Here is a 13648-nt window from a genome sequence, read left to right as displayed (position 1 = left end):
CAACTTAAAGATAAGATACGATTTGATACTGTATGTGTCTGCTGTTGCAGGGAGAAGTGGCCAGATGGGGTCACCAGGATTCCCGGGGCCCGATGGCCTCCCAGGAGCAGACGGGGACCCAGGGGACAGCGGGGTACAGGGGGAGAGGGGGGCATTGGGACCACAGGGTGAGTCAAATGAACTAGGGCGTGTGGATGGACACTTCACACACCCCCACTACTCATGAACCTGTGTCCAACTAAACATCTAGCCTGCCCCTGTCCTAAATGACATCCTCTTCATGTCATTTTAGACACAGCCCATTTTGACCATAAAAGGGCAATCTGCAATTGTTACATCCATTTTTGGACTTACATATTTTTTACTGATTTATGCTAGGGCTCTCCAACCCTGTTCCTGGAGAGCTACCGTCCTGTAGGTTTTCACTCCAACCACAATTGTAACTAACCTGATTCAGCTTATCAACCAGCTAATTATTAGAATCAGGTGCACTAGATGAGGGTTGGAGTGAAAACCTACAGAATGGTAGCTCTCCAGGAACAGGGTTGGAGAGCCCTGATATATACCCAAATATAACATATAAATGCCTCATGAGCTTAGTTCAACTGTCGTACCCCATCAGAACCCAAAATATAAGGCCAGGATTCAATCAGATCTGCGGTAACCCGCGTTAGCCGACATAGCTTTTCATTTATTTTGTTTAGGCGGTGTCGGAGGTGTAATTCTGTTTAGAGCTGTCAAATCGGTGAGCGGCTGCGCTTGTGTTCATTGTCACGAAACCACACCTGTGCTTATGTTCCACCCGTGTTAGAAGATCAGAACGAGAAAGTGTAGACCATATAGAAATAATAAAATCATTAAACAGAATAATAGGTGTAGATTGCATGGGATTTCTACTAATGCGACTCTGTGGATACAATGGCAATATCCGTGATTTGACAGCAGTTACACCTCCGACACCGCCTAAACAAAAGCAATGAAAAGCTATGCGGATTTTTCAGCTAACGTGGGTTGCCACTGATCTGATTGAATGCCGGTCTAAGGACTCAACTGTCAAATCCATAAGCGGCTCCCGGCATTATACCTATCGTGGACATTGCTATTGGATGCACCAAGTCGCAATAGTAGAAATCCCATCCAGTTGTGTTACAAGTTCGAACACTGGAATGTGTGATGTAATCTACAGAAGAAAAGTGGTCAGAATAGCCCAGGTTAACATATGTAGCTTAATAAAAAAGGTTAATGAAATCAATAATTTGCTAGTAACAGATAACATTCATATTCTGACTATCTCTGAAACTCACTTAGATAATATATTTGATGATACAGTGGTAGCAATACAAGGTTATAACACCTTACCAATGGTGGAGGTGTTGCTGTTTATATTCAGAACCACATTCCTGTGAAGATTAGAGAGGATCTCATGGTAAATATTGTTGAAGTAATATGGCTACAGGTTCATCTGCCTCCCCTAAAGCCCATTCTGGTGGCAAGCTACTATAGGCCACCAAGGGCTAACAGTCAGTATTTAGATAACATGTGGGAAATGCTTGATAATGTATGTGATATCAATATAGAGGTATACTTTCTGGGTGATTTAAATATTGACTGGCTTTCATCAGGCTGCCCACTCAAGAGAAAGCTTCAAACTGTAACCAGTGCCTGCAACCTGGTTCAGGTTAACAGTCAACCTACCAGGTTGTTACAAACACTACGGAATGAAATCATCAACATGTATTGATCATATCTTTACTAATGCTGCAGAGATTTGTTTGAAAGCAGTGTCCAAATCCGTTGGATGTAGTGATCACAATATAGTAGCCATATCTAGGAAAACCAAAGTTCCAAAGGCTGGGCCTAATATTGTGTATAAGAGGTTATACAATACGTTTTGTAGTGATTCCTATGTTGTTGATGTAAAGAATATACAGTTGAAGTCGGAAGTTTACATACACCTTAGCCAAATACATTTAAACTCAGTTTTTCACAATTCCTGACATTTAATCAAATTAAATATTCCCTGTCTTGGGTCAGTTAGGATCACAACATTATTTTAAGAATGTGAAATGTCAGAATAATAGTATAGAGAATGATTTATTTCAGCTTTTATTTATTTCATCACATTCCCAGTGGGTCAGAAGTTTACATACACTCAATTAGTATTTTGTAGCATTGCCTTTAAATTGTTTAACTTGGGTCAAAGTTTTCGGGTAGCCTTCCACAAGCTTCCCACAATAAGTTGGGTGAATTTTGACCCATTCCTCCCGACAGAGCTGGTGTAACTGAGTCAGGTTTGTAGGCCTCCTTGCTCGCACACGCTTTTTCAGTTCTGCCCGCACATTTTCTATAGGATTGAGGTCAGGACTTTGTGATGGCCACTCCAATACCTTGACTTCGTTGTCCTTAAGCCATTTTGCCACAATTCCTTCCTCATGATGCCATCTATTTTGTGAAGTGCACCAGTCCCTCCTGCAGCAAAGCACCCCCACAGCATGATGCTGCCACCCCTGTGCTTCACGGTTAGGATGGTGTACTTCAGCTTTCAAGCATCCCCCTTTTTCCTCCAAACATAATGATGGTCATTATGGCCAAACAGTTCTATTTTTGTTTCATCAGACCAGAGGACATCTCTCCAAAAGTACGATCTTTGTCCCCATGTGCAGTTGCAAACCGTAGTCTGGCTTTTTTAAATGGTGGTTTTGGAGCAGTGGCTTCTTCCTTGCTGAGCGGCCTTTCAGGTTATGTCAATATAGGACTTGTTTTACTGTGGATATAGATACTTTTGTACCTGTTTCCTCCAGCATCTTCACAAGGTCCTTTGCAGATGAACGCGGTACCTTCAGGCGTTTGGAAATTGCTCCCAATGATGAACCAGACTTGTGGAGGTCTACACATTTATTTCTGAGGTCTTGGCTGATTTATTTTGATTTTCCCATGATGTCGAGTTTGAAGGTAGGCCTTGAAATACATCCACAGTTACACCTCCAATTGACTCAAATTATGTCAATTAGCCTATCAGAAGCTTCTTAAGCCATGATATAATTCTCTGGAATTTTCTAAGCTGTTTAAAGGCACAGTCAACTAAGTGTATGTAAACTGCTGACCCACTGGAATTGTGATACAGTGAATTATAAGTGAAATAATCTGTCTGTAAACAATTGTTGGAAAAATTACTTGTGTCATGCACAAAGTACATGTCCTAACTGACTTGCCAAAACTATAGTTTGTTAACAAGACATTTGTGGAGTGGTTGAAAAACGAGTTTTAATGACTCCAACCTAAGTGTATGTAAACTTCCGACTTCAACTGTATTGTCACGCCCTGACTCATGGGACTCTTGTATATTGAGTCAGGGTGTGGATATGCTATGTTGTATTTTCTATGTTGGCATTCTATGTTGTGTGTTTCTATGTTTGGCCGGGTGTGATTCCCAATCAGAGGCAGCTGTCGCTCGTTGTCTCTGATTGGGGATCATACTTAGGCAGCCTATTGGCAATCCTAGTTGTGGGATCTTGTTCCGTGTGGAGGCTTGTTTTGTGTTTAGCCTTAGGACTTCACGTTTTGTTGGTTTGTTGTTTTGTTAGTGTGTTTATCGTTGTAATAAACATGTACGCATTTCACGCTGCGCCTTGGTCTGACCCGTCCTTCAACGACCGGGACAGAAGATCCCACCAAACACGGACCAAGCAGCGTGCCCAGGAGCAGACAGCCTGGACATGGGAGGAGATCCTGGACAGAAAGGGATCCTGGACATGGGAGGAGATTCAGGCTGGGATGGTCGCCGTCCTTGGGAGGAGACAGTGGAGGCCCGGTTTAGAGAGGAGCAAAGGCAACGCAGAAGGCACCGGCCAAGGAAGAAGCCCGAGAGACAGCCCCAAAAAAGGTTAAAAGGTTGGTCGGGGATCGGGGGCTCAGGGAGGAGTCCTCATGGGAGGAGGACTAGGCGCGGAGAGTGAAAGACTGGTACAGTCGGAGATCTCTAACGTCAGTTCCCAGTCCGGTACACCTCGTGCCTGCGTCTCGCACCAAGCCAGTGGTGCGTGTCCCCAGTCCGGTACGGCCCGTGTCTGCTCCCTGCAGCAAGCCAGTGGTGCGTGTCGCCAGTCCGGCCCGGCCCGTTCCTGTTCCTTGCACCAAGCCAGTGGTGCATGTCGCCAGTCCGGCCCGGCCCGTGCCTGCTCCTCGCACCAGACCAGTGGTGCGTGTGTCCAGTCCGGCACGGCCCGTGCCCGTTTCACCGGTGCCTGGTCCGGCACCGGTCAGCTGCTCCACTCCGGAGCCAGAGCAGTCCGCTCCACCGGGCTCCAGTCCAGCTCCGGTCAGCGGCTCCACTCCCGAGCCAGAGCAGTCCGCTCCACCGATGCCCAGTCCAGCTCCGATCAGCGGCTCCAGTCCGGAGCCGGAGCAGTCCGCTCCACCGGTGCCCAGTCCAGCTCCGGTCAGCGGCTCCAGTCCAGACCCAGACGTCAGCCCCTCTCCAGGTTCGGGGTCTCCCACACCAGGGTCCAGACAGGGCTTGGTACTTCGTGGGAGGAAGGAGAGGGGAAGCAGCGTGCCGAGGTCCAGTCCAGACCAGGGGCGCAACAGGGAGGATGAGAGAATGTGATCGTCACGCCCAGAGCCGAATCCGCCTCCAAGGCAGAATGCCCACCCGGACCCTTCCCTGTCATGTCAGGTTGGTGCGGTCGTAGTCCGCACCTTTGGGGGGGGGGGGGTACTGTCACGCCCTGACTCATGGGACTCTTGTATGTTGAGTCAGGGTGTGGATATTCTATGTTGAATTTTCGATGTTGGCATTCTATGTTGTGTGTTTCTATGTTTGGCCGGGTGTGATTCCCAATCAGAGGCAGCTGTCGCTCGTTGTCTCTGATTGGGGATCATACTTAGGCAGCCCATTGGCAATCGCTAGTTGTGGGATCTTGTTCCGTGTGGAGGCTTGTTTTGTGTTTACCCTTAGGACTTCACGTTTCGTTGGTTTGTTGTTTTGTTAGTGTGTTTATCGTTGTAATAAACATGTACGCATTTCACGCTGCGCCTTGGTCTGACCCGTCCTTAAACGAACATGACATGTATGTTGGTCCTTGGTGTGTAATGAGAAGCAAACAGAAACTGCACTTGACACATTTATGAAATTGCTTATTCCAGTTACTAATAAGCATGCACCCATTAAGAAAATGACTGTAAAAACGGTTAAATCCCCGTGGATTGATGAGGAATTGAAAAATTGGTTGTATGGTTGAAAGGGATGAGGCAAAAGGAATGGCAAATAAGTCTGGCAAACGCACTGCAAATTGAGAAATCATGTGACTAACCTGAATAAAAAGAAGAAGAAACTACACTATGAAACAAAGATAAATGACAAAGAATGATAGCAAGAAGCTTTGGAGCACCTTAAATGAAATGTTGGGAAAAAAGGCATACTCAGCTCCATCATTCATTGAATCAGATGGCTCATTTATCACAAAATCAACTAATGTTGCCAACTACTTTAATGATTTTTTTCATTGGAAAGATTAGCAAACTTAGGCTTGACATGCCAGCAACAATTTCTGACACTACACATCCAAGTATATCTGACCAAATAATGAAAGACAAGCGTTGAATTCCGTAAAGTGAGTGTGGAAAAGGTGAAAAAAGTATTGTCTATCAACAATGAAAAGCCACCGGGGTCTGACAACTTGGATAGAAAATTACTTAGGATAATAGTGGACGATATTGCCACTCCTTTATTTGCCATATTTTCAATTTAAGCCTGCTAGAATGTGTGTGTGCCCCTAGGCTTGGAGGGAAGAAAAAGTCATTCCGCTACCTAAGAATAGTAAAGTTCCCTTTACTGGCTCAAATAGCTGACCAATTAGCCTGTTACCAACCCTTAGTAAATTATTGGAAAAAATTGTGTTTGACCAGATACAATGTTATTTTACAGTAAACAAAATGACAACAAACTTTCAGCATGCTTATAGAGAAGGACATTCAACAAGCAAAGCACTTACACAAATGACTGATGATTGGCTGAGAGAAATTTATGTTTTTTTAGACTTCAGTGCGACTTTTGACATTATCGATCATAGTCTGCTGCTGGAAAAACGTACACTACCGTTCAAAAGTTTGGGGTCACTTAGAAATGTCCTTGTTTTCGAAAGAAACACATTTTTTTTGTCTATTAAAATAACATCAAATTGATCAGAACTACAGTGTAGACATTGTTAATGTTGTAAATGGCTAATGTAGTTGGAAATGGCTGATTTTAAATGGAATATCTACATAGGCGTACAGAGGCCCATTATCAGCAACCATCAGTCCTGTGTTCCAATGGCACGTTGTGTTTGCTAATCCAAGTTTATCATTTTAAAAGGCTAATTGATCATTAGAAAACACTTTTGCAATAATGTTAGCACAGCTGAAAACTGTTGTGCTGATTTAAATAATTAATACAACTGGCCTTCTTGAGACTAGTTGAGTATCTGGAGCATCAGCAATTGTGGGTTCGATTACAGGCTCAAAATGGCCAGAAACAAATAACTTTCTTCTGAAACTCGTCAGTCTATTCTTGTTCTGAGAAATTAAGGCTATTCCATGCGAGAAATAGCCAAAAAACTGAAGATCTCGTACAACAATGTGTACTAGCCATATGTCAGACTGCCCATCTTAATCTTTTCTTTTTATTGCCCAGTCTGAGATATGGCTTACGCTGATTTTAAATCCTTATTATTTAGTTATATTTTCAATTTGAGTGTAATCATTTTTATATAGCTTACTATTTCTGAATTTCGTGACAATGACCACATGAGCAGCTCTGCTCACCGATTTGACAGCAGTTACACCTCCGATACCACCTAAACAAAAGCAATGATAAACTATGCGCTTGTCGGTTAACGTGGGTTACGGCTGTTTTACTTCATTGTTTGTAAATTCATTTAATTGATAGTTTTAATCACATTCTTCTAAAAAAGCACAAAACATATTCACTATTATGCTCACTTCAAGAATAGCTACAGTGGGGAGAACAAGTATTTGATACACTGACGATTTTGCAGGTTTTCCTACTTACAAAGCATGTAGAGGTCTGTAATTTGTATCATAGGTACAATTCAACTGTGAGAGACGGAATCTAAAACAAAAATCCAGAAAATCACATTGTATGATTTTCAAGTAATTAATTTGCATTTTATTGCATGACATAAGTATTTGATCACCTACCAACCAGTAAGAATTCCGGCTCTCACAGACCTGTTCGTTTTTCTTTAAGAAGCCCTCCTGTTCTCCACTCATTACCTGTATTAACTGCACCTGTTTGAACTCATTACCTGTATAAAAGACACCTGTCCACACACTCAATCAAACAGACTCCAACCTCTCCACAATGGCCAAGATCAGAGAGCTGTGTAAGGACATCAGGGATAAAATTGTAGACCTGCACAAGGCTGGGATGGGCTACAGGACAATAGGCAAGCAGCTTGGTGTGAAGGCAACAACTGTTGGCGCAATTATAAGGAAATGGAAGAAGTTCAAGATGACGGTCAATCACCCTCGGTCTGGGGCTCCATGCAAGATCTCACCTCGTGGGGCATCAACGATCATGAGGAAGGTGAGGGATCAGCCCAGAACTACACGGCAGGACCTGGTCAATGACCTGAAGAGAGCTGGGACCACAGTCTCAAAGAAAACCATTAGTAACACACTACGCCGTCATGGATTCAATTCCTGCAGCGCACGCAAGGTCCCCCTGCTCAAGCCAGCGCATGTCCAGGCCCGTCTGAAGTTTGCCAATGACCATCTGGATGATCCAGAGGAGGAATGGGAGAAGGTCATGTGGTCTGATGAGACAAAAATAGAGCTTTTTGGTCTAAACTCCACTCGCCGTGTTTGGAGGAAGAAGAAGGATGAGAACAACCCCAAGAACACCATCCCAACCGTGAAGCATGGAGGTGGAAACATCATTCTTTGGGGATGCTTTTCTGCCAAGGGGACAGGACTACTGCACCGTATTGAGGGGAGGATGGATGGGGCCATGTATCGTGAGATCTTGGCCAAAAACCTCCTTCCCTCATTAAGAGCATTGAAGATGGGTCGTGGCTGGGTCTTCCAGCATGACAACGACCCGAAACACACAGCCAGGGCAACTAAGGAGTGGCGCCGTAAGAAGCATCTCAAGGTCCTGGAGTGGCCTAGCCAGTCTCCAGACCTGAACCCAATAGAAAATCTTTGGAGGGAGCTGAAAGTCCGTATTGCCCAGCGACAGCCCCGAAACCTGAAGGATCTGGAGAAGGTCTGTATGGAGGAGTGGGCCAAAGTCCCTGCTGCAGTGTGTGCAAACCTGGTCAAGACCTACAGGGAACGTCTGATCTCTGTAATTGCAAACAAAGGTTTCTGTACCAAATATTAACTTCTGCTTTTCTGATGTATCAAATACTTATGTCATGCAATAAAATGCAAATTAATTACTTAAAAATCATACAATGTGATTTTCTGGATTTTTGTTTTAGATTCGGTCTCTCACAGTTGAAGTGTACCTATGATAAAAATTACAGACCTCTACATGCTTTGTAAGTAGGAAAACCTGCAAAATCGGCAGTGTATCAAATACTTGTTCTCCCCACTGTAAATATATTTGTATCTTTGTCTCTGACTGTCTGTCATCGTAGGCGTCCCAGGCCCTTCGGGAGATGCCGGCAGCCCAGGCCCCACCACCACCTTTAACTCTGGCTTCCTGTTGGTGATGCACAGCCAATCAGACACGCTCCCTTCCTGTCCAGCAGACATGACACAACTGTGGACTGGTTATAGTCTGCTTTACCTGGAGGGCCAAGAGAAAGCCCACACACAGGACCTCGGTACGTTGGTCTACAATACTGTTTGTGTGTGTGCTCATCTGTACACCTGTGTGTATGTGTGTGTGTGTGTTTGAATGATTGTAACCGGTAACCTAGCATGTCTTTTTCTCCTACTAGGTCAGGCCGGGTCATGTATGCGTCTCTTCAGCACCATGCCTTTCTCCTACTGTAACATGGGCACGTGTGACTACGCCAGCCGCAATGACAAGTCCTACTGGCTGTCCACCACAGCGGCAGTGCCCATGATGCCCGTGGCGGGCCAGGACATCCAACAGCACATCAGCCGCTGCGTGGTGTGTGAGGCCCCCTCCCCTGCTGTGGCAGTTCACAGCCAGGACAACAGCAACCCCTTCTGTCCCCCCAATTGGAGGAGTCTGTGGGTGGGATACTCCTTCCTCATGGTGAGTTTGTGTGTGTGTGTGTGTGTTTGCTTGTCTGTGTTTGCCTGCATGTTTGTGTCTGTGTGTGAGTGTTTTGTTATAACAGTTGTAACACACGTGTGTGTATTGTAGCACACAGGGGCCGGTGATGAGGGTGGTGGCCAGTCTCTGACATCATCAGGAAGCTGCCTGAGGGACTTCCGTGCCCAGCCGTTCGTGGAATGCCAGGGCCCGCGGGGAACGTGCCACTATTTCGCCAACATCTACAGCTTCTGGTTGACCCGGGTGGACGCCGATGGACCGCTTAGCCCCTCAACTTCACAGGGCACGCTCAAAGAGGAGTGGCAACAGCGCCTCAACGTAGGCCGGTGCAACGTGTGTATGAAGGAGTGAGGCCACCCTTCTTCTGGGCCCGGCCACAAGCACCGGCGCCAAAATCTCCGACCCACCGCATCCCACGAGTGTATTGAAAATGCACACTCATTGGTTACCTGAGAGGCAGTAATGACACTCCCCATTAGTCACCAGAGAGGCTGTGACTACACTGGTTGTTTACCTGAAAGTCTGTGAATAATATTTACATTGACACGCGCTCTCTCTTAACTTGTTTTATGCAAGTTCATACCAATGAACATACAGTACTTGATCAACTATCCTTTGGATTTTTTTCAGCTGAATTATTTTCAGTTCTAGCTTTTTAGATTAGTAACTTTTTTCTCCTGAAATCTGTAACTTGGCTCAAAGCTCTTAATTTGTGTATTATGTTTCCAGGTTTGAGTACCTAATATCACGGGGCAGATTATCTTTCGCTCCAGACTCCCAAGTCAACAACAGAGTGGCTTCAAGCATCAGTATGGCTCATCAGACACTCAGCTTCAGAAAACTAATGTCCTCAATTAGGCAATTAATTGTTACTCTGTTTTTACGTACAACAGTGGTCCTCACACTCTTGGAAGCTGGGACCCTCCCAAAGCCTATGACATTTTCTTGTCATCCACCAAAGCCACAGTTGTGTTTATTAGGGCTTGCAACAGAAAACATTTTAAAGTAGAACGTTCCGTTTTCTTCTCTTTGGTGCCTAATGAACACGACTCAGTTAGGCCTTGATTCAATCAGATCAAGCGCTAACCCGCATTGGTAGACATCCCCATAGCGGATGTTTTGCCGGTGTAACTGCAGTATGAGCTGACAAGTCTTGTGTGTCACAACCCAATTCCTTCCTTATTATCCCTGCCGCATTAGAAGTTCAAACTGGCTAAAGTTCATTTGGATGGGGGTATTTAACCTCTCAATCTAATTGAGGTGTAGACCATAGTACGTCACGCATTCAAGTATTTGAACTAACACGGCTGCATGAATTTCTAACGCAACTGCATGGGATTTGTCGGATTATAAATTTGGGTGGTTTCATTGCATCAAATGGCACTGTCTGCGATAAGCTAATGCAAGAAGCCGCTTGTGGATTTGACAGCTTTAACTCAGTTCAGTCACAGCCAAAACAATCGCTATGCCGGTGTCCGCTGGCGCGGAGGGATCTAACAACCAAAATGAGTTATACTGACAACCTGTTAAACTGCTTTTTTAACAGACCCTATCAAAATAATGTATCCAAGCCAAAAAGGTCTGTGCACTGTTCACCAAAGCGTAATGTGTAAACATTGTTACAACCCCATTTTTTTATCCACTTGAAGGAGAAATGAGGGGGAACACTTGAAGAATCCCATACAGATATACTGTTTGACACAGATCTGACGCTGGTGCTTTTGTTTGTTACTTACAGTAGGCTATGTGACTATCTGTAATTTTGTTATTTTGACAGTGTTGAAAGATGGTTGTATGTCTTGTTATATAGATTCTTAAGCAGACATTAAGATACAATTCGATTTTAATTATAAATGTAGAAGATAAAATATACACCATCTTAATGTCCTTCTATTTTGATATTTTATAGTACCTTGGTATCATGTCCACATCATCTGAAACACTAGCACAATACCACCTTCTTTGTAGGCAATGGACTGCAACATGTCACAGTTATCTCCCCCTCTCCTTCCCTTTGGTAGACAGCACACACTTCTATGGGTCCAGCAAGACTGTCCATTACCACTGAACCTTATTATTGTCCATCTTTATTATAAGTGCCTGTCACTCACCTGTCTGTACCACCCCCTACCGCAGTTTGTTGATAGATGGTTTATTGCTGTCTGTAGTTCACCTACTGTGTTCACCTCAAGCATGCAATTCACTCACTTAGCCATTCTCTTATACCTGAATACGCATTAATACCTTATCCAATGAATTGTTTTATTTAATTTTCTGTTGTTTAGAACTGTATAGTGCTAAAAGCAGTATAGTATCTACTTCATTATCTGTATAACTTGTTGAACCATGCTTTAGTTTAGATGGTACACGTTTATAGAAACAAGGGGTCTGTTCCTTCAGTTCAGTTCAGTCCTCTCATTATTGGGCCTCCTCGTCATTTAATTGGGCTTCCTATAACTTGGTCTTTATAAAGAACTCTGTAAAATAACTTAAGACCCAAACATTGGTTGTCGAGGTAACGGCACCAGTCGTTAAAATGACTTCACCATTTTTAAAAGCACTGGTCTTTTCTTGCACACTGCAGGATTCCTTACACCGATCTACTACGTCATGTCTGAACATTCAGCCTCTTGAGTCTTGACTTCAACACACTACCCAAACTAACACAAGTAATTAAGCCTTGCTAACACACACACAGACAAACACACTCAGTATTCAGTACACTTCATATTAATGTGTATAACAGTGTGTAAGGCTGGAATTTGCAACAGTCTTTAAATGTTTCCCTGTACGTCTTGGCATTATTTTCTGTTGTATGTAAATATGTTTGCACTGTCGAAAGAACAGGTTTGCTTTATATTTTTACTGTAAATGTCAAGAGTATTTATTTAGGTAGGAATCATTGTGGTGCTATTTTTGAAAAAATGGTGAATGCATGGTATTTCTCCAAAAAATAAGAATATTATGTTGTCAAATGTTATGACTCAGGCCACAATGTCAGGAAGTACAGTTGAAGTCAGAAGTTTACATACACTTAGGTTGGAGTCATTAAAACTCGTTTTTCAACCACTCCACAAATTCCTTGTTAACAAACTATAGTTTTGGCAAGTCGGTTAGGACATCTACTTTGTGCATGACACAAGTAATTTTTCAAACAATTGTTTACAGACTGATTATTTCACATCATTCACTATCACAATTCCAGTGGGTCAGAAGTTTACATACACTAAGTTATTGAAGCAACATATCAAGACATCAGTCAGGAAGTTAAAGCTTGGTCGCAAATGGGTCTTCCAAATGGACAATGACCCCAAGCAAACTTCCAAAGTTGTGGCAAAATGGCTTAAGGACAACAAAGTCAAGGTATTGGAGTGGCCATCACAAAGCCCTGACCTCAATCCTATAGAAAATGTGTGGGCAGAACTGAAAAAGTGTGTGCGAGCAAAGAGGCCTACAAACCTGACTCAATTACACCAGCTCTGTCAGGAGGAATGGGCCAAAATTCACCCAACTTATTGTGGGAAGCTTGTGGAAGGCTACCCGAAACGTTTGACCCAAGTTAAACAATTTAAAGGCAATGCTACCAAATACTAATTGAGTGTATGTAAACTTCTGACCCACTGGGAATGTGATGAAAGAAATAAAAGCTGAAATAAATCATTCTCTCTACTATTATTATGACATTTCACATTCTTAAATTAAAATGGTGATCCTAACTGACCTAAAGCAGTGAATTTTTACTAGGATTAAATGTCAGGAATTGTGAAAAACTGAGTTTAAATGTATTTGGCTGAGGTGTACGTAAACTTCCGACTTCAACTGTATTTGTAGGCTGTGGATGAGAGAAAAACATTTGGAAAACCAAGAAGCATAGGGTCACATAACTGTGTTAAGGAGCGCTCGCAGGTATCATCGTTTCACAGATTGACAATCTTACCCTGCGAGGCCCGGTGTGGGGATTTCTGTTCCAGTCAAGCAGTAACACACCTGATTCAAGTAATCATATCAAGACTTCAATCAAGACTTTGACAAGTTGAATCAGGAGTGTTGCTGCTGGGGTGGAACAAAAACCTGTACCCCCCCCCCCCGACTCTCGCAGTGTGAGATTGCCCACCCCTGGTTTAGATCAACTCTGTTTTATCTCACGATCGTTATGGTGATGAGAAAGGGTAACATGCCTTGGGATAGTTTTTTCTTCTACCATACATCTCAACATTCTCAATTTCTCGGTGCAAACATACCCTTGCTGTCTGGTTAAATTTGGACTCGAAGGTAATTTTTAGGTCAATGAGAAGATTGTGGTCACCCGAGTGTCTCTTTTTTAACTGTAATGTTTCCAAAGATAACCAATGTCAGAGGGCAACAGAACATAACTATTGTTAAAGGCCCCAT

The sequence above is a fragment of the Coregonus lavaretus genome, assembly GCF_964263955.1.
Source record: "Coregonus lavaretus genome assembly, chromosome: 26".
In the NCBI taxonomy this organism is placed as follows: Eukaryota; Metazoa; Chordata; class Actinopteri; order Salmoniformes; family Salmonidae; genus Coregonus; species Coregonus lavaretus.
This window is presented reverse-complemented; position numbering follows the sequence as displayed.